The sequence below is a fragment of the Oryx dammah genome, unplaced genomic scaffold (assembly GCF_014754425.2).
Source record: "Oryx dammah isolate SB20612 unplaced genomic scaffold, SCBI_Odam_1.1 HiC_scaffold_12, whole genome shotgun sequence".
Taxonomy (NCBI): domain Eukaryota; kingdom Metazoa; phylum Chordata; class Mammalia; order Artiodactyla; family Bovidae; genus Oryx; species Oryx dammah.
The window spans coordinates 59,183,059-59,210,131 of NW_024070196.1; the positions used below are offsets into that span (position 1 = coordinate 59,183,059).

The window sequence follows — 27,073 nt, forward strand, 5'->3', positions numbered from 1 at the left end:
CTCCTGGGGGGACCCAGTGCCTCTGATAAACTCTTTATCCCAGGGCATTGGGGAATGGCACATTGCACCCTCCACAAGCATCTGCTTTTGTAGAGGGTGATACAGAGTTGGGTGATGCTTAACTTAAAAGAGTGATTGACTCTCCAGCCAATTAGTTATTTTCTAAGAGCTTGTGGCACTTTCAGAGTGCACCGCTTATTCTAACTGGACTATTCCAGGGCTAATGTCTTCCTACTCAACTTTATTTCCACCCAAACACTTCATCCAAGTTCAGCAGGCTTTTGGCTGAACTCTGGACCTGCCCTTCATCCTCCTGAAAGGATTCCCGGCTGATTTCTACCCCACAGTCCTAGAACCCGGAGGAAAGACTCCAGCAACCACTGCCTCTCTCCCAGGCTGAAATAAAAGATGATTTGGCTGGCGCTTCCAGCTCTCAATTTCTCCAGCCACCCTCTCTCCAGCAGAGTCCCAGTCTCCATTAATACTATTACTTGGGATGACATTTCCTCTGACCGTCGTTGTCTCTTTTTTTTCCTCGTCCTTAATTCTCTAATTTGTCCTAATATGCCCATTGCCTGCGTATCAAGTCATCCATGAAGCCGCCCCATTTCCAGGTTCCTTCCTCCCCATCAGCCGAGTCTCCGTCTCCCACAGAAATTAGAGGGAGGCGGCTGCAAGCCCGCAAGGGCAGGAAATAGAATTAGGGGACGTATTAATTGGGACATCAAGTCGGATTTCGTTCCAGGCACTTCCTTCCGTTAACCACTTTGAAGCTTCCCCTCCGTGGCTCTGTTTCTCATTAGATGGACTCTTAATGGGGAGCGGTGTTTACGCATGGCGCAAATATGTCATGTCTTAGTCTTCAGACTGGCAGGCCCAGCTGATGGGTGAGGACAAGAGGAGAAAAAGGCCAGCCAAGGGGGTCAGAGTGGCTAAGGGTGGAAGTGATACTGAGAAGAAATGGCGACTTTTTAGCGATGCTAAAAAGAGGTATGCTTTAGGCTAAAGAGAGAGATTGCGCCAAAGCGCCATGAGCTTAAACTTCACCTTCTGTGCAATTTCTAGGGTCTGCACGCTCATTTGCAAAGCAAATCCCTTTCTTTCCTTTCTTTTTGTTGTATAATAATTGTGCTTTTCCTAGCAGCCATGGATTTGCTGGCTGCTAAGATTCAAGATGCTTTTTGCCAACACCTCGGAAGCTGGTTGAAACGAAAGCACAGGACCCGATCCAGAGAGAGATGCCAGGACACCTTGTTCCTCTGTGTCTTCTAGCTCCCAGTTGTGACAACATCTCCAATCATGGACACTCACAGCCCTCTTGAACCCTGCCCCCGCAAACGCTCCACCCAATCCATCCACCCCACCTCTTGGAGGTCCTCTGTCTTCAAAGGTATGGTTGGCCTGTGCCTTTATGGAATCCCCACTCAGAGGTGTTTTTGCCAACACTAATTCAGGGCTGTGAGAAGAACTTATTTGTGGAAGGGTATTTGTTTTTCCACTGAGGCAGCCAAAACCGCCAGCCTCCCTTGCAGAGGAAGAGAAGAGAGAAGAAGCATTTGTTTCTCGTGATCGCAAGCGGTAGCCGGACAAAACAGAACACTTCCCGGGAGATTCCAAGCAGGTTCTGAGAATCATGTACTGAGACTCAAGTGTGGGTGCATTTTGTCCTAATCCCCAGGACCCAGAACCTCACAAAGGAAACTCCTGATGCACTGAAGGCTGAGGTCAGGCCCTTCTGCTCCTCTAGCAGCTCCAACAGCCAATATAAATACCACAGTCCTGCCCTGGACACCCTTCAGTCCTCTGGAGCTACCAGAAGCCAAGATAAAGCAACCGAAACCCATGCTAAATGCTGGGAGACAAACCTCAGCACTGAACAGAAACCAAATCAAACAAGCCCCCACCAACCCACTGAAAGTGATGAAGACAGAGGTGTTTCTTTTTTTTTCTTTCTTCTATTTTTTTTTTTTTTCATCGTTAAGTCCCAAAGAATGAAGAAAGGGACTGGGAACCAGAGGGGAGAAAGCCTGTCTGTCTTTACACAAAGACCCTGAAGTCTGAAGCCTCTCATCTCAGGGCATGTGCATTGAGACTGTCTTGGCTGTAATGAAATAAATCAATTTGTCCTAACAAATGTTGGGGGAATTATGAACATTTGGGGTTATGTCCAGGAACTAGAAGCATCTCAGGAATCCAGGGATTTCTCTTTCTCTATGTGTGTGCGTGTGTGTATATTTCTTCTCCCTCATGGAAGACCATCTTTTCCTTCTTTATCTCTTTGGTGAGGGCAAGACAGTTCCATAGGAGACATGAGCAAATCACAGTAAAGACAGCATGGACAGAGAGCTCTCAGCGCTCTGCTCTTCCTGGGGAAGATATTTTGATTTGTCCCATTGGGGCTCGATGCCTTTCTTGGTTCCAACAGTTGTGGTCAGAACGGATGAGTCATGTTGGACAAAGGTGGATACAGAGAAACCACCCCGACGAATGTTGGGAAGAAAATGCAGGGCACCGTCCTCCACAGGGAGACACCCCACAATTCTCTTGCACACTCAAACTATCATTGCACATTGTTTCATCCTGGGGGAATTACTTTCCTTCATTGATTCATTTCTTTATTTATTTATGTGTTCACTATTTGTAGAGTATCCACTATGTGTCTGTCATTGTTCTTTCTTGTCTAGTTTTTTATATTTGGCTGTTTCAGGTCTTAATTCCAGTATGTGGGATCTTAGTCGCGTCATGCAAGATCTTTTGATTGGCACATGGACTCTCAAGCTGCAGCGCTCAAGCTTCAGTAGTTGAGGCACGTGGGCTTAGTTGCTCCATGGCATGTGGGATCCTAGTTCCCCAGCCAGGGATCAAACCCACGTCTCCTGCATTGCAAGGCAGATTCTTTATCACTGGACCACTAGGGAAGTCCTCTTTTACTTTTTTTTTTCAATTTTTTTTCAGTAATTATTTATTCAAGAAATACACCTATTGTGTGCTTAGGGTTACCAGGATATGGAAAACACACTGGTAAATAAATAGTATTGGGTTGTCCAAAAAGTTCGTTCGGAGTTTTCCATAACACCTTACTTTTCTGGCCAACCGAATATCTTCTGACTTTCCTCTAGCAAAGCAATTCTAACCATTATACGAAAAAAAGGAAATTTACTTTCCTGGGCCATCGTCAAACTGGAACACAGCTTTGCTACTCCCTCAAGCCAAAATGACTTGACCGGTGAAAAAGACACAACTTGGCTGGTTTAATTTGTCTCTTCCTGAAAACCCCACTGGAAGGATTCTATGTTCTAACATGACAGTGTCGGCAGCAGTGGCTATGAGAATCGCTTCCCACTCTGGAGATGAAGACTCTTAAATCAAGCCTATTCATCAGGTTAATGACAAAACCATTAGCCAACAAGAAGACAGACACTTCTGAGCGGATACAAGAGGCCTGCAGCCACTGGTGAGCGTGATCCCCGTGGAAATGAATCAAGGGCGGAAATAGAATAAATTCAGAACCTCTTCTCATGCGAGGGGGCAATGGATGGACTGCCTCTACCCTCCTGTTTCTTAACCATCTCACGGATCTGACATGTGAAACACCAGTGCAGTGACTAATATCTAACAGGTGCTTCTCAAACAGCAATGACCTAAGAACTGGGATGTATTTCCAGCCTGACAGACCAAAAACAGACTGGTTGATGCAGAAAGACAGACGGACACATTTTTCTTCCATAAGCAAGATGGGTCAACAGGACAGAACTTCCAGATAGTGATGATTGACATGAAGTCTGCAGGCAAAATCTCATCCAGCCAACATTCACTGGCATCTATGATGCGCTAGCCACCATGCTAGACACACTCTGCTAGAACTGAAGAACCACAAAACAGGACTCTGGCTTGTATATTTGGTTTCAGAGTCCATAAATACACCTTACAATAAAATGTCTCAGGGAAGCCAACAGAGGGGCGAAATCCATCCCAAAACTGTGCACATAAAAGGGGGAAAAAAATTCCGTGGAGCAATGGGATTTTCAGCTGTGCTGTAGGAAAAACGACTTCCTCTCTTCCTCTCTGTAGGGCTTATTTTTTTTCCATAAACCTAAAGTCATGGCAAAGGGACCACGAGACTTAGCCAGCAGGGCAGCAGACAAGTTGGTTGCTGTTCCTTTGAGGAATTTTTCACTTTTAACTCTTCCCTGGCTTTGCTGCTCCCTCACCACCGCGTTAATCTCCTTCTCGGGACTCAGTAAACAAATGAGACGTGTATTATCAGATCCTGGAGACCTTTAAGACGGAAGCTCCTGAGAATCAGCAGGGCAATGACAAGGAGAATTACAGCAGTAGCCAGAGTTGGTTCACATTTGTTAGAAATTCTAATCACAATTGCAATTTTTTTGGCTTAATATCTAACCTCACTCAGTGCAAACTCCATGTGACCAGGAATTGTATTTGCTTCTTTGACTGGCGTGTTCTCAGAGCTCCATCACTGACACAGAATGGATTTTCAATAACTATCTGTTGAATGAATGGATCTCTATACGTTTGCCTGATTTAATTCTCCCAGCAAGATCATGTATCCTGGTCCCCATTTTCCTCGTGACAAAACAAATGGATATCTCTCACCGGGTAGGTATTAATAGCCCATATTATAGGACAGGAAAGTAAGGCTCAGAGAAGTAAAATTAAAGGAAATTTTTAACTCTGTGCTGGAGGACACAGAGTTAAGAAGGAAAATGCAAGGCTTATGAATGCTGCTCTGTTTGCAGTAACCAGGACAGTGCCTGCCACATAGAAAGGACTCACAAAATAATTTTTAATAAATTCAGTAAATATAAGTACAGAGCTAGGATTCAAGCCGTAGATTCTTCCACTGCACCACACTGACTTCCCCCACCACCTTGGGTACCATTTCTGTAGTACTATAGAGTACTAATATAGGGTACTGATAGTCTCTATATTTGTCTTCTGCAAAGAACCACGTAGAATATAAGGGTCTTGGCACCCACTAAAGCAGCTGCTTTGGGATCAGACAGACATGGTTTGTGTCTAAGTGTTAGTTGCTAAGTCGTGTCCGACTCTTTCAGACGCCATGGACTGTAGCCCACCAAGCTCCTCTGTCCATGGAATTCTCCAGGCAAGAATACTGGAGTGGGTAGCCCTTCCTTTCTCCAAGGAATCTTCCCAACCCAGGGATCAAACCTGGGTCTCCCATGTTTCAGGCAGATTCTTTACCATCTGAGCCACTAGGGTGATCTTGGACATGTTTTTAACCACTCTGAATCTTCATCTCTATGTGTGATGCTTCTAAGAGGAAGTCCAATTATGATTTTACTGAATTGGGGGAGGGGAAGGGGAGGATGTCTTTTGGCTTTTGAGACATAACATGTCCCAATTTAATTTAAAAAAGAGAGGTTTAGAGTATTGGACGGCTAGGATTCATGACCCTCTAGAGAGGAAAAGAAAATAGAAATTTCAAAGGAAAATAAAAATTCTGACTCACAAAAATGAATTAGAGGAGGAATATGAATGGAACTCTGGAGAAGGGAATGGCAACCCACTCCAGGATTCTTGCCTGGAGAATCCCATGGATGGAGGAGCCTGGCAGGCTACAGTCCATGGGGTCGCAAAGAGTCAGACACAACTGAGTGACTTTGCTTTCACTTTCACTTTATGAATGGAACTCAGGCGACATCCCAAGGATCTCCTACTCTCTTGTAGTTATGTCCAGTGGTCAAGGTTAATTAAAAAAAAAAAAAAGCTATAACAACGTTGTACATGCCAGGACATCAAGAGAAATAAAGGTCCTGAAAAATAAAGGTTGGCTCTTCTCATGGGGCAAACAACCTCAACCAGGGAATGTGTGGTGGATACTATAATAAATATTAGCCACATCCTTCTGAGTAGTTAACAGAAACTGATTATATTTCAGTTTCCTGTGTGTGTATAGATATAGGGCTTCCCCAGTGGCTCAGTGGTAAAGAATCCACCTGCCAATGCAGTAGATGTGGATTTGATGCCTGGGTCAGGAATATCCCCTGGAGAAGAAAATGGCAACTCATTCCAGTACTCTTGCCTGGGAACTCCCATGGACAGAAGAGCCTAGTGGGCTAGAGTCCATGGGGTTACAAAGTCAGACATGACTTAGTGACTCAACAACAACAAATGTCAGATATACATTTATATATCTAAAAAATTTTATTTTATATTGGAGCATAGCTGATTATCAATGTTGTGTTACTTTCAGGTATACAGAAAAGTGATTCAGTTATGCACAGACAAGTATCTATTCATTTCCCATTTAAGTTATTCAAGAATATTGAGTAAAGTTCCCTGTGCTATATCAGAGGTCCTTTTGGTTATCTGTTTTAAATATACCAGTGCGTACATTCCTTCTCTTTCTTTCCTCTTTTACCACCCTATGGTGTGTGTGTGTGTGTGTGTGTGTGTGTGTGTGCGCTCAGCTGTGAGCACTCAGCTCTGTTTAACTCTTTGTGACCCCACAGACTGTAGCCCACCAGGCTCCTCTGTCCATGGGATTTTCCAGGCAAGAACACTGGAGTGGTAAGCCCAAATGCAAGGAGCTTGGATTCAATTCCTGATCAAGGAACTAGATCCCACATGATCAAATGAAGATGGAAAATCCCATGTGCCACAACTAAGACCCAGTACAGCCAAATAAAGTAAAGAAATATTTTTTAAAAAGCAGCTGGCCTAGGTGGTTCTGGCTCAGAGGCTTTCATAAGTTTGCAGTTTTGATTGGCTGGGGTTGTGTTCTCATCTAATGGCTAGACTGAAGCTGGAGGTTCTGCTTCCAAAGTTGGTCATTGGCAAGGCTGGCAAAATGATGCTGATTGTTGACATGAAGCCTCAGTTTCTCCCCCACAGGTTCCTCTCCACATGCTGCTTGAGTGTCCTCATGACCCGACATCTAAATACTTCCCCTGGAAAAAGCAAGCCAGGAGACCAAGGAAGATGCATAATGCCTTTTATGAACTAACTAAGAAGCCAAGCAGTTTCCTCTGGTATCATCTATTGATCATGCATACCAGGTCTGATTTAATATAAGAGGGGACGACACAAGGGTGTGAACACCAGGAGGGGAAGAGCATGGATCACTGGACAAGCCTGGCTGTCACAGACATCAGTAGTGTCTGCTACAGATCCGAATTTTATCGTAAGGGATTATCAATGCTTTGGGGCTTCCCTGGTGGTCCAGTGGTTAAGAATCTGCCTTGCGATGCAAAAGACACTGCTTTCATTCCTGGGCCAGAAAGATCCCATGTGCCGTGGAGCAACTAAGCCCATGAGCCGTAACTACTGAGCCCACGCACTGCAGGTACTGAAGCCCGTGTGCCTCGAGACTGTGCTTTGCAACAAGAGAATCCACTGCAATGTGAAGCCTGCATGTGACAGTGAGGAGTAGCCCCAGCTTGTTGCAACTAGAGAAAGCCCACGTGCAGCAACAAAGACTCACGACAGCCAAAAAAGAATCAATCGATACTTCATCGTGCACATATGGTCTGGTGGTTCTAGGTGTCTACCCTTCACTGCAGAAGTCAAGAGATACACCCAGATAACAGTCATGTGACCTCAGTTAGATGTCCTCTCTCAGTACTTTGCATCCTTAGTGCATTCATTTCCAAGCAATGCCATCACACAATTCCACGAACTGTGTTGCTTAAACAGCAGACATTTACTTCTCACATCTCTGGAGGCGGAAAGTCCAAGACCAAGATGCTCACAGAGTTGGCTTCTCTCTTCTTGGCTTGCCGGTGGCTACTTTCTCACTGTGTCTTCCTGTGGCTTTTTCTCTCTGTGTGTGTACATCTCTGGTATCTCTCTGCATGTCCCGATTTCCTCTTCTCATAAAATACAATTAGATTGAGTTAGAGCCCGCCCTACTGACCTCATCTTGACTTAATTACTTCTTTAAAAGCCCCATTTCTAAACACAATTATATTCTGAAGTATTGGGGATTAGAGGTTCAGCATATGAATTTTGGAGGATAGAGTTCAGCTCGTAACACTCAGCGAATGTTGCACTAGACAGGGGACTTGCAGGCCCCTGACTATAGCATAAGTGCGCTGACCCGAATCTTCCTGCCCTGATATCGTAGCTGCGGTCCCCGCTCCCCACCCCCATCCCTGCCTCTGTTTGAGTCCACAATTCATTCCCACCTTCTAAACCTAGTTGGCAAAACCTCCTGCCAATTCTGAGAGATCCAGGCTACACGTCAAATAAATTAAGTTCTGCTTCAGCCAGTCGAAGTGGGCTTATATTTCTTAACAGTCGTGTCCTCTGACTGATACGTTGTTTTTTCCATATTTTCTGGAATGAATATACGTTTCTTTTATACTTGGGTTTTGGGGGCAGGGTGTGGAGAAAAGTCATTTTGAAAGTACGACAGGACTCAGGCTAAATTAAAAATCTTCCTAAGCATGTCTTTCTTCTCGCCTGAATAACATATTTCTCACCTCATTCAGACACAGACATACACAAATCCACTAAGTTAAAAAGAAGGGGGAAGGTGTAAGACCTGTGGGGTTTTGGCAGTGAGTCAAATTACCATGCACACCATTGATTGTTACCCGATACTATGCTTTTTCTGACCGTGGGCAGAACACCGCTCACACTGATGGCTGGAGAGAGAATATAAGATCCCAGAGACCGGAGAACAGTCTCTTGGTAAAATGTCTACCTTCTTCTTAGAGATGCTCATCAGACTAAAGCCAGAAGAAGCTTAATCAAATGAAGCTGCAAAGTCTGTGCCTGCCTGAGTTCTGAGTGTTGGAGAATTAAACACTGTAAGGTGGTCCCTTCCCCATAGTTATTGTAAGAAAGTCCATCTCTGTGCTGTGGGACTAAGAAGTGGAAGACAGAGAGTGCTAAAATGGTGAGGGTTGTGAGCACATGTCCCAAGGTGACTATGAGATGTCAGGGTGAATTTGGCCCTCCTTCGGTCAGTCCCAGTTCCAATGCTCTTCCAGTGCTTAATGAAGCATCGCTCAGAGCTGAGTGTCATTCTAAGCCTTAAATACATTTATTGTTTTATACAACAGGCCCCTTAAACAGCTCCTTCTTCTGGTTCTCAGTACAGAGATCTTTGATGGTGGAAACGAAACTGGATCTCATGGGCTTATAGAGAGAGGAGACGCCAGTCTCGAATAAAACAGCATCCTGAGACTTCCCTGGCTGTGCAGTGATTTAAGAACCCAAGCTTCCACTGCAGGGGGCACAGGTTGGATCCCTGGTGAGGAACTAAAATCCCACAACTAAACTGCCACAGGGCAATTGGTTGTAGTGCAATTCCCCTGTGTAGGGCAACTACTGAGCCCACACGCCTCAACCAGAGTCCATGCACCTCAGTGAAGATTCCACATGTCACAACTAAAACCTGATGCAGCCCAGTGAATAATAAGTGAACAATATTAAAAAGACAACCTCCTAGGGAACAGATACTCAGGATGCCCCTTGACTATGCGTATGTTGCCTTATGCCTTCATCCTGCATGTCTACCCACATGGAAGAAACTACTCTTCTGTATGTTGTTGTTGTAGTTTCTGATCTGCCCCAAACATTTTTTTTTTTTTTTTGGCCAGTGCAAGAGACACAGATTCGACCCCTGGGGTCGGGAAGATGTCCTGGGTAGGAAACAGCAACCCACTCCAGTATTCTTGCCTGAAAAATTCCACGGACAGAGGAGCCTGGTGGGCTACAGTCCATGGGGTTGCAAACGAGCTGGGCACGACTTAGTATGCACACATTTTTATTTCTGGCTGTGCTGGGTTTTGTCGCTGCTCGGGCTTTTCTCTAGTTGCAGTGAACCAGACTGCCCTTCGTTGCAGTATGACGGCTTCTCCTTTCCGAGGCTTCTCGCTGCAGACCATGGGCTCTAGGGCCAGAGGCTTCAGCAGTGGCAGCTCCCAGGCTCTCCAACACAGGCTCAGTAGTTGTGGTGCATGGGCTTAGTTGCTCTGCAGCATATGGGATCTTCCTGGACCAGGGATCAAACCCATGTCTCCCGCATTGGCAAATGGACTCTTTACCACTGAGCCACCAGGGAAGCCCCTACCCCCAACTTTTAACCTGACATTGCCAACCCTTGCAGAGATTACAGAGCAGAGGAACTCTGAACGAGTATTAGGTCTCCCCTCTCCTACCCCCAAGTAATATGCGGTGCTTTCTCCACCCCTCCCTTTTTTTGCAAGTTCACGCTGGACCCCAAGAGACAGGTGATCTTGAAACTGATAATAAGAGGCATTCTTCCCTGCTGAAGCAAAAGGCTGAGAAAGTTCAACACAGATTGAAGTAAGGAGACATGATAAAGTTCAGTTTAAAGAAGAAGAGGGAGATTTAGAGGGAGGGAGAGAAACAGGGAGAGAGATAAAGAAGTATAAAAGCATCCCAGGGCAAGTGAAAATGATCAGCCAAACATAGAAACATGTTCCAGATAGTTTGGTGATAAGCAGGAAATTGCTGGAAAAACCAACAGTCATAGAAGGAGAAAAGTGCAGTTAGAAGGGGGGGATTGAATTGAGCTAAGTGTCTGTGTCATAAAGTTTATTATTTTATTAGTTTTAATAGTTGGGTAGATAAGCTAATAGCAATAGGATTTACTTTAAAGATCAACACCATAGACTTTGCTGTTTATTATTTGATAGTAATGTGTCTCCAGTGAGGGGAATATTAAATCTCATAAAAAGCCATTCCTACAGTCAACCCAGGCCCTTTCTGAGTCACACGCACATGGATTTTCCCCTATTAGTTCATTTCTCTGGCAGAGGTTTTGTTTGGATAATACTTCTAGGGAATCTATGAGAGCCCTTTCAGCTTCCAGTTTGGGTCTTTTTTTTTTTCGGCCACATGGCATGTGGGATATTAGTTCCCCAACCAGGGCTTGAATCCACGCTCCCTGCGCTGGAGGCACAGTCTTGACCACTGGACCGCCTAGGAAGTCCTGTGGGATTCTTATTTTTATTTTTTTTTTCCAGTTTGGGTCTTATGATCATGAAGTCGACATTCAACTTTCTCAGAATTCTCTTTTTTTCATTTTTATACTATTTTTAAAGTTACTTTCCATTCACAGTTATTACAAAATATTGGCTCTCTTCCTCATGTTGTGCAATACACCCTTGAGCTTGTCTACAGCCCAGTAGTTGATAGCTCCCACTCCTTCACCCTTCTAGTGCCCCTCTCCTCTCTCCCCACTGGTAACCACTGGTTTGTTCTCTTCATCTGTGAGTCTGCTTCTTTTCTGTTAGACTGCCTAGTCTGTTGCATTTGTTAGATTCCACATATAAGTGATCTCATACAGTATTTGTCTTTCTCTATCTAACTTATTTCACTCAGCATAATGCCTTCCAAGTTCATTCATGTCACTGAAAATGCCAAAAATTTGTTCTTTTTTATGGCTGAGTGGTCTTCCGTTGTATATTTACCTACCACGTCTTTATCCATTAGAGTCTTCCCTGGTGGCTCACGCAGTAAAGAATCCTCCTGCAGTGTGGGAGCCTCGGGCTCAATCCCTGGGTGGGAAGATCCCCTGGAGAAGGAAATGGCAACCCACTCCAGTATTCTTGCCTGGAGAATTCCACGGACAGAAGAGCTTGGCAGGATATAGTCAATGGGATCTCAAAGAGTTGGACATGACTCAGTCTCTCTCTCCCCTCTCCTTCCCTCCTTCCTTTCCTTGACTCTTTCTTCTTTCTTATCATTTTGCTATAAAAGATATTACTGAGACAATCTGTCAACTGGTAAAATATAAACAATGTCAATAGACTCGATAGAAAGTGACTAGCACTTTCTGTTCGTTCATCTGCTGATGGACATTTGGGCTGTTTCCATGCCTAGACTATTGTAAATAATGCTGCTATGAACATCCTCAGAATTCTTCTAGTGAGAGAAATGATCGTTTCATCTGGATCCTGAATGTGTTGTATAATATGGATGAAGGGTTGAGGGTGATAGATAGGCTCTGGAAATTATTGTGAGAGTTCAAAGAAATAGCACATTTATTTACTTAGCACAGTGCCTGATAAATCTTGATGTAGGGAATGTAGGGAAATGGTGAGCATAGCAGGTGACTGTGGGTTCCAGAGTCAGACTGCTGGATTACAAGTCTTGGCTCTGATCTTCATTATCTTTTCAGTATTCCCTCCTCAACGTACTAACGAGAAAGGGAAAAATAGACTTCATCATCACTGAATGATCCCAGCTAACCTCAGCAATCTCAGAACAAATCTTGATGTCACATGCCTCCTACTACCACACATTGAGAGATACACATCACTTCTATGCAGTTCCTGTCCAAAGTACATCTCATAAATCTAACGTGACACATCCAAATGGTTGAACATTCTACAAAATAACTGGCCTGAACTCTCTAAAACTGTCAACAGCATGAAGTACAAAAAAACCCAAGGATTCTCCCAGATTAACAGACTCAAAAGGCAACTGAACACACTCAGGGATTCCATTATTTCCCCCTTTTTCTTCTCTTTTTTTCTTATTTTACTTTCTTTTTGCCCCTCTCTTTCTCTCTCCCTCTCTCTCTCAATACTGTTTCTTTCCATTTTCAAAATATAAAATACAAAATGAAGACAAACACTGCAAGTCTTTTAAAAATCAATGTTTTCCTTCTCTTTTTTTCTTATTTCACTTTGTTTTGGCCTCTCTCCCCTCTCTCTTTTTCTGTCTATCCCTCGCTCTTTCTCTATCAATATTATTTGTTTTCACTTTCAAAATATAAAGAACAAAATAAAGACAAACATTGCAAGTTTTTAAAAATTCAAATATTTTTTCTTCTCTTTCTTATTTTACTTTGTTTTTGCCTCTCTCTCCCTCTCTGTTCTTTCCTCCTTCCCTCCGTCGCCTCTTTCTTCTTTCTTATCATTTTGCTATAAAGGACATTATTGAGACCATCTGTCAACTGGTAAAATATAAACACAGTTGATAGACTAGACAGTAATGTGTCTATATCAACATCAATTCCCTGATTTTAATAGCTGTAGTATGATTATGTAAGAAACCATCCTTATTTTTAGGAAATAAACATTGAATTATTTAGAAGCAAAACGGCATCAGGTCTGCAACTGAATCTCAGATGGTTTAAAAAGGGGGGCAGAGAGTAAAGAAATGTGATGAAGTTTTAATATAGGGGGCAGTGGTTAAAGTGTATACAGGGATTTTTTTTGAAACTTCTGTGCAAGTCTGAACTTGAAATAAAAAGTTGAGGGACTTCCCTGGTGGTCCAATGGTAAAGAATCCACCTTCCAATGTAGGGGCTATGGGTTCAATCCCTGGTTGGGGAACTAAGATCCCACAAGTGGCAGGGCAACTCAATTCTTGTGCCACAGCTTGAGAAACCCTGAGCACTGCAACAAAGACTCAGTGCAGCCAGAATTCGTTTTAAGAAAAGGGACTGTTAAAAAAAAATAAAAGATTGAAGGAAAAAGATCTCAGCTCTACCACTTTGGAATTCTGTGTATCTTGACTTCTTTGAGCGTCAGTTCCATCATCTCAAATTGGGGGCTTTAGTACCAACATGGGAGACATTTTCTTTTGGGTGATATGGCAAAAGCAGTCAAATATTAAATCCTTAAGCTTTTGCTTGAATGAGGAGATGGGTTAGAGAATCAGAAATAGGATAGAAGTCTGGAGCATCAATTACTCATGTTTCTTAGTAATAAGAACCGTGAGTTTTACATTTGGCCATGGCTATTCCCTCCAATGAACTGTGTCAAATCAGATAAAGTAGAGGAACCTTCTTGAAACTGTGCTCCCCTTTCAAGGCTGCTGTGGACATTAAATGAGATCATCTGAACAGAAGAGTCAGATGATCTTGGTCGTTCCCAGAGTTTTGATCAGAGCAGAGTGGACGATCACAGGATTAGTGGTCTCCTTCTCCTAGCCTGGGTAGGCTGCAGAGAAGTTTAAATCGATCCTGCTTTGTCATCACTTTCAGGCTGCTTGCTGCGGGTGCCCAGAGCCTAGTAGGAGGTCAAGTCATGGTTGGCAGATGTTGCTGCCCTGATTGGTGCTTTCGTCAACTAATCAGATCAGGCTCCTTTGGTCTGTGATTCTCGGAGGGTAGGAAACTTCCAGTGCACCTCACCACTGTGGGCTTTGCTCTTGCCTCATGGTCAAGTGCAGGCTCTTTCCAGAAAGTCAGGTTTGCCCAGGGAGTGGCATTCTGGCCAGGCTGCCAGCCAAATGATACCACCCACCAGCCTGATCAAAGTGTCAGCTGGGTGGCCAACAGAAAGAAGCCAAGACTAGGACTCAACGCACTTTTCTTGAAACCCACACACCTGGCTGAGTGTTCACGGTGAGTCAATCCAAGCCAAAGTGACTGGGGAAGGTAAAAGTGTCTGCAGTGAACTGTTCTCTGTATGTTCACACATCCCAAGGGAAGGTGCCTCCCCTCAGAAGCTTTAAGAAGACAAGGATGGGAGAGCACTGGCTGGGAGACAGAGGAAGTCACCAAGTGTGTACTGAACATCTGTGCTCTTTACCAAATATCTCCATCTCCTTGCTCCCAGTCACAGGAAGGTTCTCAGTTCCTGGGCCCCTGTGATTACATTGGAGCCCAGTGACTAGTTCTGGCCAATGGGCTGTGAACAGAAGTTCCATGTGTCTTCTGGCTACTATATTTAACAGCCAATGTGAGACTATTCAAACATTCTCTTGCTCTCTGCCGTTGAAAACTGACTGTGTTGGAGATGGTGGTGACTCCATCAGCCTGGCTCTGAGTAATTCCAATGAACAGAAAAACCCCTGAGATCTATGAAAGACAGGTAGTGTATCAAATAAGACTGTGGTCTTAGGCCACTGGGATTTTTTTTTTAGGTCAGCATAATCTAGCATGTATCCTGTCCAACAGATGATGAAAGCAAAACAATATAATTAAATGATAGCTAGATGCTTTTAATTATATTAAAGTTAATATAATTATGGTGATATTATATTTCAAGCCTCTGAACCCAAGCTCGCCTCTCTCTTTGGCCAAAAGGGATATAACATATAATAGGCAGGAGTTAAATGCTAGAACTAAACTCTCTTGAGTTAGCAGAATGATTAAATGAGCATTAAAAGGAAATAGTTTCTCACTTGGGATTCAACATTATTTAAATAAAACCTAAATCATACAGTAGCTAAAATTCCACAAACAGGTTGATTAAATCAGAACAACCCTCCATCCAGTATCCTGTGACCCATGTGCCAAGGATCATTTGGGATGTGGGTAGAAGCCGAGGGAACAAATGACATTTCTGTCTCCTTCAGTGCTTCCTCACTCTTATCCAAAGATTCCTTCAATGCACTCCAGAAGAAAACAATAACAGGAAACTCAGATGAAACTTTCTCTTTTAAGAATTCAAAGGTAATTAAGAAAAAGAGAGTTCTATTGTGCCATCACAATAAATGGGACAAACGATTAAAACTCTCAGCATTTCCCTGATGGCTGGTGGCCTCTTGAATTTTCTTGAGTTATGGGACAAGCAGGTTTTATAGCCTCGAGTAGATTCCCCCAAGGGGCTTCCCTGGTGGTTCAGATGGTTAAGAGTTTGTCTACAAGGCAGAGAGACCCAGGTTCAATCCCTGGGTCGGGAAGATCCCCTGGCGTAGGAAATGGCAACACACTCCAGTATTCTTGCCTGGAGAATCCCATGGACAGAGGAACCTGACGGGCTACAGTTCATGGGGCCACAAAGAGTCGGACATGACTGACTAACACACACACACACAGAGCTTTCCCTAAAGTATAATACTTGACCACCCAAATCAGAATCACCTGGACAGTTTGTGAAATATGCAAATTCCTTGAATCAGACTCTTCCAGGTATAGACTGGGAATGTCCATTTTTATCAGATCTATTGAGGGTTCTGAGTGCAACTGAAGGTTGAGAAGTTCCACTTTAAACTAGATTTGAGGGACTTCCCTGGTAGTCTAGCAGCTAAGACTTTGAAATCCCAATGCAGGGTCTGGGTTCAACCCCTGGTCAGGGAACTAGGTCCCATATGCCACAACTAAGATGGAATATCCCAAGTGGCACAATTAAAGACCTGGTGTAGCCAAAGAAATATTAAACAACAACAACAACAACAACAACAACTAGATTTGCTAAGAAAACAGGAATTTTGTGGAAAAGCCTAAGTCCAGCCCACTTGAGGATATTGTGACGTTGGTTCACTGGCTCCCAAGAAGAGTCAAGGTATCTGGGTGGACAGGAAAGTGACCACACACACATGTAAACCCTTCCCCGACAAGGTTCCATCTCCACTCCTGGAATAGACTGCACAACTCAGCCAGTCAGCACACAATTTCCCTTGAGTAACTGGTATTGGTTCAGGACTGGACATCCAGCTCCAGTAGATGAAAGGAAATAACCTATAGTCCATACCTGGGGGAAAGTTTCAAGGCACTTTCATTCTCTCTTTCCAGATGGGACAACGACCCACATAGACTCACCTGCTATTGGCAGCCTTGTTGTAACCAAGAGGAGGAGGTTCAGAATGAGGGAGAAGAAGGAGGAAGAGGAGGAATCACGCAGAGCAGAAAGACAGAAAGCACTCATATTCCTGGTTATATCATGGATCTCACTGGACCTGGGGCCTACCCTTCCTCTGACTTTCCAGGTATGAAAGGTAAGAATTTGATGAATTGTTTAAGTCAATCTGACTCAGAATTTTCTGTTACTTGCTGCTCAAAGCACTCCTTCTGATATTTACCATCACTGTCACCAATGATAACCTCCTTAAGGGCTAGGGTAGCATTTGCTTTTCTCCATGGGAAGCAGGAAACTTAGTATGTCCTTGCTCGGTGCGTATAGCTCTTCAGTTCCGGAAAACTGACACGGGTCTGGAGTCTGTATCGAGAAAGAAAGAGAGGTAGAACTCAGAACTGGTCCTCTCCTAGCTCTGCCACAGACACCGTTGTGTGTGACTTGAGATGAACCCGGGGTCCTTCTTTCGCATAAGTAGAATGAAGGGGTAGAATTAAGCACCCTCTACTATTCCAGGGGTCTTAAAAGGAGGGCCACAATTCGGAGTCCATGGCCAGCATTAGTGGGCCTATTAATGAGAAAGAGGGGAAAGCCCTCGGACGACTTTAAAACTGTGCATTCAATGCCAATCTTTTTGAAAGCAGATTGCTCATGAAAATCAAGATTGGAGATTCTTTTGATGCCTCAGAACAACTGTCAACACTGGACCCACATTTCCACAGGCGACCAGTAGCTAGGGGTCAGCAGCTGCTCTCTTTAATTGAGGTCTGTCCCCCATCTCCTCACAGCCCCCCAGTACTGAGCGTCAGCTGTCTTGTATCATCTTACACTCAGCTCACTTGGTCATTGACGTTTCCTGCCCGGTCTGGGTAGATGTGGACTTTGCAACCCCAGATCTAAGACCATCATCTACCACATCTGGGATCCAAATTCTCTGGGACTTTGTAAAAGACACAATGCTTGTCTTCAATCACATTCTCACCCAAAAAGCAGGACCCCGGCAGCCTTGAGAAACCATCAGGAAATCTACCCCCGACTCCGCTCACCTGACTTCTTTCTTGAGGATCAGCTTTTTCTGGGTTGTGTTTTCCATTTCTTCTTTGGACACTTCTGTTTCTTTCCTGCTTTGAGGTCTGTTTTCCAGCTCACAGGTGGTCAGTTCTTTGGGCTAGATGAAGTAGAATTTTCCATAATCGTCACTTCTCCTGAGCTAGTTTGGAGTTTGGGGTTTGTGTTTGAGTCATTAAGTAATTCGCTGCAGGGGAGTTGCCACTTTAAAAACTCGTAGAATAAACAAACACGTCTGCCTCCAAGCACAGATTGCAACTAATGTTCTGATTCCAAATATGGGTCACATATATTTTTGCCTAAAAACAAGTCTTAACTATTCAGTGTGTTCTCTTTAGATATCTGAAGCTGTAATGCACAGTAACTGAACTGGAACCTCTGTGTGTTGAATTTGGGTGGTGTGGTTGAAAGAATCTGCTGGTCCTCCTGGAAACTCATAGCATCTATTCCTGAACTGAACAGTGGGACATGATCTGCATGTCTTATCTAGACTTGGACAAATTCCTTTCAGAGTTAGTTTCACCTTACCCTCTGTATGAGAAATGGGTAAACTAAATTGATGGTTTAGAGTGGGTTTCATAGAACTTCAGGATTGTTCAAGAGGTCCTTGCAGAAGCAATGGGGAAAGCCTTGCTAATGGATAAAGCCTTGTTTTCAGTTGCTAAGTCAAGTCTGACTCTTTGTGACCCGATGAACTATTACACACCAGGCTTCCCTGTCCTTCATTGTCTCCTGGAGCTTGCTCAAATTCATGTCCATTGAGTTGGTGATGCCATCCAACCATCTCATCCTCTGTTGCCCCCTTCTCCTTCTGGGACTACTGTTTTCAAATCCTGAAGCTTTGCTGTGTTCTGTTTGACATGTTACAATGATTTATTGGGGGGAGGGGGCGGGGAACATGCTGCTCAGTGAGAGAAGAAAAAGGGGGGAGGAGGATGGGAGGTACACTGTAGCTTCAAGGAATTTGGGCTTCAAGTGTATCTTGGGGATACTCAAAAGGAGAGCTTTGGGATCTACATGGTTGGCATTCAGCCAGTCTAGAGTCTACAGAATCTCAATTATCCAGGATTGAGAAGCAGGCCATCATAAAGACCACTCTTTCAAGTTATAAAACCACTTCCAGTTCAACAGTTTTGTATGCTGCACCAGAGAGAGCCTAGGACACAAAGAACAGCTGGTAAGGGACCTCCACTCATCAAACAAGAAACACCATACACAATGCCAGTCCAGCCACTGCTGGACTGCTCCCGACTCCAGTCCAATTAATTGTCCTTCATTAAAAATTTTATTAACAATTATCATTGATATGACTGTCGCTTGATGAGACCAGCTTTGCATATCCTTTGCCTTATTATGTTTTCATACAAACAGCTGTTTTCATATAAGCATTCTATAATCAGTGAAACTGAGGCTCAGAGAGGTTAATTAACTTTCTAAGATCACAGAGTTAGAAGCAAAATCAAGAATTCAAATAGTTCTGATACAAAGCCCTGCCACCCTTAAAAAGGAAGGTAACCGAGGAAGGCAACAGGAGAAGGGGACAGCAAAGGATGAAATGGTTAGATAGCATCACTGACTCAATGAACATGAATTTGAGTAAACTCTGGGAGATAGTGGAGGACAAGGAGCCTGGCGAGCTATAGTCCACAGGGTCACAAAGAGCTGGACAAGCTTAGCGACTGAACAAAAATAACAAACAAATAACAACCCAGGACGACTTAAAGAGACCAATTTCACTGCCTCTCACCACTTTCGGGAAAGACGCACTAGGCGGGTCTTGCAGGTAATTGAATCTCTGCTCGAAGCAGCCCTCTAGCCCCAACTCCCTGCCTCCTGGACTTCTTTCAGAAAAAGAATGTATTTTTCATTTTGAAATCACTTGGGTGTGTTGAGAACAGCCCAAGGTCGCTCATGTCTTAAAGTCTGGCAAGTCAGATTGACATTCTTTATCTTCCTGATCTTGGGACATCAGTGGACCAAACCCAGTTGGCTGAGCTTCATCCCAGCCTCCACTCCTCTCGTTCTGGCCCCATCCTATAAAGAGCAGTCCCGGGATGCCGATTTGAAGATGAATCCACACAAAATCCAATTCCACTTTGCTTCTCCCCAACCCCTCAGCCCATGATAGAGCCCACGGTGGCATTCTCCAAATAGCCCAAGCTCCCAAGAATGACATTGCAATAGCCAACCCCATTCCCCACTGCTCATCTTGCCTCTTGGCCAGCTCTAAGCCTATAATTCTTTCCAAACCCGCCTGTATAAAATAATCACGTACATGAAGTAAAACAGGAGTCTTATATACACACTTAATAACTCTTGTGTACTATACAAGAGGGAATTCCACTTTATAACCCCCAGAGCTTTTGACTGGTTCTTATTTAGCTTTGCATTCCTGGTGCAAGATCTAAAACTTCCCTCTCTCTGCCCCAGCCTGTTGCTGCCTTTTGAAACTGTTGTGTCTCTAGATTCCTTGGGACCATTTCATCTCCATCTCTGCTTCTAATTGGGGGATTTAAGCATTGCTTTTAGCCCTAGAGCTAAATATCAGGGTTTCACTCAAAAATCCCATATTTGGGGAACTGAGCACATTGTACTGGGGAAGTGTCAAGCGTGAGCATGTCAAAGCAAATGGAGTTAAATGGATCAGCTAATCCTTCTAGCCACAAGCTCGATCTCAGGGTGAGAAAGAGGGTTTCCACCCCTGGTATACAACAAGTGCCCTGTGCGGCCTCAGCCACATCATTGGTCCTTCTCGGATCTCTTAGCCTTTAAAGGGAATCCTTCAGTAGTAGATGGCAATTCCTCTGCATCTCCAGACAGTTAATCAGGCAGCACTTTTCACCAAAATCTTAGGTTTTAGGGGAATAGTCAGTATCAAATCGTCTTTTACCCTGACCCCATGAATACAATCATACTTAGGAAAATAGCAAAAACAGTATTATGGGGTTAATTAGCTTTACTTTATAAAATATGCATAAACAGTGGCACCTAAGGTTCTGGACAGTGTCAGGCTTTATTTTGGGGGGCTCCAAAATCACTGCAGATGGTGACTGCAGCCATGAAATTAAAAGACGCTTACTCCTTGGAAGAAAAGTTATGACCAACCTAGATAGCATATTCAAAAGCAGAAACATTACTTTGCCAACAAAGGTCTGTCTAGTCAAGGCTATGGTTTTTCCAGTGGTCATGTATGGATGTGAGAGTTGGACTGTGAAGAAAGCTGAGTGGCGAAGAATTGATGCTTTTGAACTGTTGTGTTGGAGAAGACTCTTGAGAGTCCCTTGGACTGCAAGGAGATCCAACTAGTCCATTCTAAAGGAGATCAGTCCTGGGTGTTCTTTGGAAGGAATGATGCTAAAGCTGAAACTCCGGTACTTTGGCCACCTCATGTGAAGAGTTGACTTATTGGAAAAGACCCTGATGCTGGGAGGGATTGGGGGCAAGAGGAGAAGGGGACGACAGAGGATGAGATGGCTGGATGGCATCACCGACTCAATGGACATGAGTTTGAGTGAACTCCGGGAGTTGGTGATGGACAGGGAAGCCTGGCATGCTGCCATTCATGGGGTCGCAAAGAGTCGGACACGACTGAGCGACTGAACTGAACTGAAGGTTGTGGGGGACAGGAAACAAGGGATGCAAATTCAGTCATCGTATGTACATTCAGCAAATATCCATGGCTACCTGGGCTTTGCCTGATACAGTGCTCAGCACTTAGAAGATGACTGAGCTAGATGCAGCCTCCTACATCAATTCAATTTCATTTCACTCCCTGGTTTGCCCTACACTGGCCACACTGGCTTGCCTTATTTTCTTGGAGCACACCGATCTTGTTCCTGCCTTGATGTCTTTGCACATGCTGTCCCCTCCACCCAGACTGACCCCTTTTTCTAGTCATCAGACCTGGATCTCAACTCAAATTTCAGTAGAGACCATTCTTTACCATCCCTCCCCTTAACACTCCCACGTCTCTCTCACTGCCATAGCGTCTTCACAACATGTGTGTCTACATGGAATCGTGCTTGTTAGGGGATTGGTTTCTGGTTTGTTAACCAGTATCCTTCCCTCCCAAACTGTAAGCTCCTTAAATTCAGACATCTTAAAAAAAAAAAAAAAAACTTTTTATTTTATATTGGGGTAAAACTGATTAACAATGTTGTGATATTCTCAGTTGGACAGCAAAGGGACTCAGCCATACATATATACGAACTACCCCACACACCATTAAGACTGTCACAACATCGAGCAGAGTCCCCTTTGCTATACAGTAGGGCCTTGTTAGTTATCCATTTTAAATACAGCAGTGTGTACATGTCGATCCCAAACTCCCTAACTATCCCTTCAACCCATCCTTCTCCCCTGGCAACCGAAAGTTCATTCTCTCCGTCTGCGAGTCTGTTTCTGTTTTATAAATAAGTTCACTTGGATCATTTCTTATTAGAGTCTGCATATATGGGACATCATGCAATATTTCAAGTTCTGGGAGATGGTGACGGACAGGGAAGCCTGGTGTGCTGCAGTCCATGGGGTCGCAAAGAGTTGGACATGACTGAGTGACTGAAGAACAACAACATGTAATATTTCTCCTTCTCTATTGAACTCAGAGATCTTGTCTATCATACTACCTTCTTTTCAAACTCTAGAAGAGTGCCTGGCATTTAAAGACATTCAATAAGTATAGAGGAATGACTCTATAATCAAATGAGTTTCAAGTCACATTTCTCCCCTAAAACACATCAAGTTAATCTGTCAAGCCCAACTCTTATTATTCCCTTCAGTGATATCAACACCCCCAAGGGATGCAATTTCTTCTCAAACAAGCATATGTCAAATGTGGTAAAAACATATAGCTCTCAATTCAAAAGAAATCCTAGTAAGTAAAGTAGTTACTGTGACAGCAAAGGTGATCTGGTTAAGACAAGGGTTGGGGGTCTGGAACTCCATTCATGTTCCCCCCTCCCCAATTCTACCCTAAGATACCTTTGGAGCCCCACCTGGGACAAACTGTGCAATTTTTTTTTTTTAAAAAAAACTTCATTTTTGTCAATGCTGGTAGGTATACTGTGGACTGACAAGGAGTTTCTATGGGCAAGTTTAGGATATACATAATTTTTTTTCAAATTGAAAAATACAGTGTTATTGATAATTAGATTACCTATCAATTGACATAAACAGTATGAACTTAAAATTCAGGCTTATATATACGCCCATGGTGTCAACACAATCAAGCTAAAAAGTATATTCATCACCTCTAAGAGTTTCTTCTTGCTCCTTTGTAATTCATTCCTCTCCCTTCCTCCTGCCTAAGAAATACAAAATCGCTTTTAATAAATATGTATTAAGTGGTCCCTGGTAGCTCAGCTGGTAAAGAATCTGCCTGCAATGCAGGAGACCCTGGTTCGATTCCTGGGTCAGGAAGATCCCCTGGAGAAGGAATAGGCTACCCACTCCAGGATTGCTGGGCTTCCCTGGTGGCTCAGACAGGGAAGAATCCACCTGCAATGCAGGAGACCAGGGTTTGATCCCTGGGTTGGGAAGAGCCCCTGGAGGAGGGCATGGCAACCCACTCCAGTATTCTTGCCTGAAAATCCCCATGGACAGAGGAGCCTGGTGAGCTACAGTCCATGGAGTCCAAAGAGTTGGACACGACTAAGCACAGCACAACATGTTCCAGAAATTGTGCTGGTTTGGGGGATACAGTAGAAAAAAAAAAAAAAACAGGTACAATTCCTATACTCATAGGCCTCATAATCTAGGGATTACAGAAAAGTCTTCTGGGTCAAGAAGTGGATCAGTTCAAAGGTACACCTGGGAGTATCTGAATACACATTTTTGCCCAAGGTTGCTGGGCATGTCGTGGATCTAGAGTTCCACAAAGCAAGCTTTGGGAAATGCTTGTCAAGACCAACTGTTATGAGCATCATCAGAAAATGAACTCTGTAGCACTGTCAAGCATTCCAACATTTTTTTAAATGTATATAGTCCTAAATGACTCAACTAATTTGATCTCTGATGATGCATAAGGCATTTTGAGAACTCCTGTGTCTTGGGTCATCCTCTGGACATGGGTCATCCTGGTACTTGGACATGGGCATAGCCATTGAAAGACTCTCCTGTCTGGCTGGTCAATGACTAGAGAGTCCTGTTTTGCATTTACATCAGCACACAGCTCTGTGTTTAGAGTCACTTCTTGTAGGAAAATGCACTTCTTAGACCGGAAATGCCTGTAGAGAGATTTCAGCCATAAAATATACACTCTCCCCACATACAAATCAGGCAGAAAAATCCAATCAAAAGAGAGCTCCACTTTCTCTCATCTCTGCCTGGGGACATAATTAGCTGCTTCTTCCCATGTATTTGTAGAGTCCTGTACCTTTAACCATCTGAAGCACTTACCACAGTAGTTATTATTCATGACAACCATGCAGGGTTCTGTATTTTATGCCAGGCACTTTGCAAAATATTTTCCATGTATTACTGCTTTTTTTCCCCAACTCATAGGCGGTAGATACCATCACTATTCTTGTTTTAAAGATGAAAAAACTTTAAAAACAACAACTTCACAACATCGAGCAGAGTCCCCTTTGCTATACAGTAGGGCCTTGTTGGTTATCCATTTTAAATACAGCAGTGTGTACATGTCCATCCCAAACTCCCTAACTATCCCTTCAACCCATCCTTCTCTGCTGGCAACCGAAAGTTCATTCTCTCGGTCTGCGAGTCTGTTTCTATTTTATAAATAAGTTCACTTGGATCATTTCTTTTTAGAGTCTGTATATAAGGGGCTCAGAAAGGCTAAATAACTTGCCCAAAATACATGATGAATTAGAATTGATGGAAGACCAACATTTGAACCCAAGCTAATCTGATTTCCAACTCCACACTCTCCCCTCTACATCTCCCAGTTCATGACTTAAGGATCTATAGCCTCCAGCTTAGATCTTCAGTTTCTTGAGTGATATCTTTGAGTTTCAAATAGTAACAGCACCTAACACAGTTCACGATGCTGAAGCTCCAATACTTTGGCCACCTGATGTGAATAAATGACTCATTGGAAAAGACCCTGATGCTGGGAAAGATTAAAGGCAAAAGGAGAAGAGGGCGGCAGAGGATGAGACAGTTGGACAACATCACCAACTCAACGGACATGAACTTGGGCAAATGCCAGGAGACAGTGAGGGGCAGGGAAGCCTGGCATGCTGCCATCCATGGGGTTGCAAAGAGTCAGACACTACTTAGTGGCTGAACAACAACAATAGCACAGTCCATGGTGCCTTGTGGGGGCTCAGCACAGACTAACTGAATGAACTGTGAGAGGCAACGTGGTACTAAGGAAAGAGATCTGGGTTAAAAAGCAAGAAAATTGGATCTTTCTTCAGGCTTTGTAACTAACCCATGATGTGGCCTTGAGCAAGCCCCTTCCTCCTGTCTGCACCTTTGCCTTCCCGTCTGTAAAATGGGAGGATTGGAAGAGATGATTTCCAGTGATGCCTCTCAGTCCATGTGATCTACAGTGCAAGCTGGTGTCACACTTTTTTTAATAAAAAGGAATGAAATGGTGCCATTTGCAGAGACATGATTGGACCTAGACACTGTCATACAGAGTGGACTAAATCAGAAAGAAAAAAAAATGTGTATTAATGCATACATGTGGGATCCAGGAAAAATGGTACAGATGAATCTATTTGCAAAGCAGAAATAGAGACATGGACGTAGAGAACAAGGGGAGAAAAAAAAGGTGGGAGGAAATGGAAATTTATGATTGACATATATACACTCATATATATAAACTCGATAACTAATGAGAACCCACCCTATAGCACAGGGAAATCTAGTCAGTGCTCTGCGGCGACCTAAATAGGAAGGAAATCCAGAAAAGAGGGGATTTATGTATACATGTGACTGATTCACTTTGCTGTACAATAGAAGTTAACACAATATTGTAAAGCAACTAAACTCCAATAAAAATAAATATGTGGGAATTCCCAAGAGGATAGAGGTAGCGTCGTCTGTTTCTAACCTAGAAACACTTGAAAGTGAAAGGATTAGTCTTTCAGTCATGCCTGACATTTTGGCAACCTATGGACTGTAGGCTCTGTCCATGGAACTCTTCATGCAAGAATGCTGCAGTGGGTAGCCATTCCCTTCTGCAGATCTTCCTGACCCAGGGATCGAACCCAAGTTTCCCACATTGCAGGCAAATTCTTTACCATCTGAGCTGCCAGGGAAGCCAAACACACCCCAAATCCCACACCCCAAATCCCAGAAAGAAGCAAAAGCCATTTCCTTCTAAGGGAAGAGAGAGCCACTAGTGAGCCGCAGCTCTGACCCAAGCCTTCAAGAATGAGAGTGGCTGGAGGCCAGCCAACAGGGGCAGACGGAAGCTGGGGTGGGGAGGCCTCTTGGCTTCCCCCCGCCCGCCCCACACCCCTCTGATGAACTTCAAATTCCTGGGTCAGACCTTTCATCACCAGCACGAAGTCTCTGGAAAATATACACGAGAAGGATCCAAGTCTAGTCTTTGCAAGGCCTTTGCCCCAACTCTCACCCTCCCCTGACATAGATGAGGAGGAGATCAAGAAGCCAAGAGACAGAACACTGTAAAAAAACAAAAACAAAAAAAAACCTTTGTGCGAAATAAATAAATAAATCGGTCCAAGACGTCATCTTTTTTGTTATAAAAACATGTTTTCCTTGCTTTCTGACCCTCTAGCATTTTGGAGTTTGGGGAGTTTATTGAATGCCTAGTGTCCACGAACTCTTGGAAAGTTCATTACCCTGACCCTTCTTGGCTGTTAAAACTTAGCACTGGTTGCTATAAAGTAATTTAGCTTTGGGGAAAAAAAAAATTTTGTGTGTGTTTTTTTTTTTTCTTTTCCCCCAAACACCTTCATCCCTGAGTTCCCACTTTGGGATTTTGTGCTGGATTTTCTCCGATAGTTTATAGATTCCCAAACACATAGCCAGAGTTTTTCTTTTCCCATGGACTCTGTGGAATTCACCTGAAAACTTGGCGATTATTTATGTTCCAACGTACTTACAGTCAAGCCACCCAGGACTTCGTGTCCACAGGAAAGCTGACAAATCCAATCAACTCTCCCAGTGCAGCTCTGTAAAGTCTTATTCATTTGGATGCCATCAGTTCAGAATTTTTGGATAATTCAGACAGTCTGGATGGAAGTTGCTTTTTGCACAGTTCTACACACAAAAAAAGAGAGAGAGAGTTTCTTAACAAATTGATAATGCAAAGCAGACTGTTGGAGCTGAGAATAAACTGTCTTCAAGTTCTCCAGAATAGCATTCACTGACAGGCAATCAACGATTAATTACAAATTATTTTTATCAAACAATTAAAATGAATTCCAGGCAACTCACCATACCTTGGGAATACTATAAGATAGAGAGAGGGGAAAAAAGGGGGGGCTTCCAATCCATCAGGCAAGAGCTCAAATTCCAGCTATATAACTCATGAGTTTCAGTTACTGTGCATAAGCTCCTTCCCTTCCCTG

The 27,073-nt window shown here is 43.7% G+C and overlaps 1 protein-coding gene across 5 annotated transcripts in view; it reads right to left on the minus strand.

Moving 5' to 3' along the window:
• Nucleotides 1-15,699: 15,699 nt before the first annotated feature.
• Nucleotides 15,700-27,073, minus strand: part of LOC120871593 — a 277,052-nt gene continuing 265,678 nt past the window's right edge. For all 5 annotated transcript variants that reach the window (XR_005723067.1, XR_005723063.1, XR_005723061.1 and 2 more), the window contains 3 exons: nucleotides 26,606-26,762; nucleotides 17,543-17,664; nucleotides 15,700-16,859 (listed from right to left, as the gene is read on the minus strand). The gene's annotated coding sequence lies outside the window, so the exon portion shown is untranslated. The remainder of the gene's footprint in view (nucleotides 16,860-17,542; nucleotides 17,665-26,605; nucleotides 26,763-27,073) is intronic.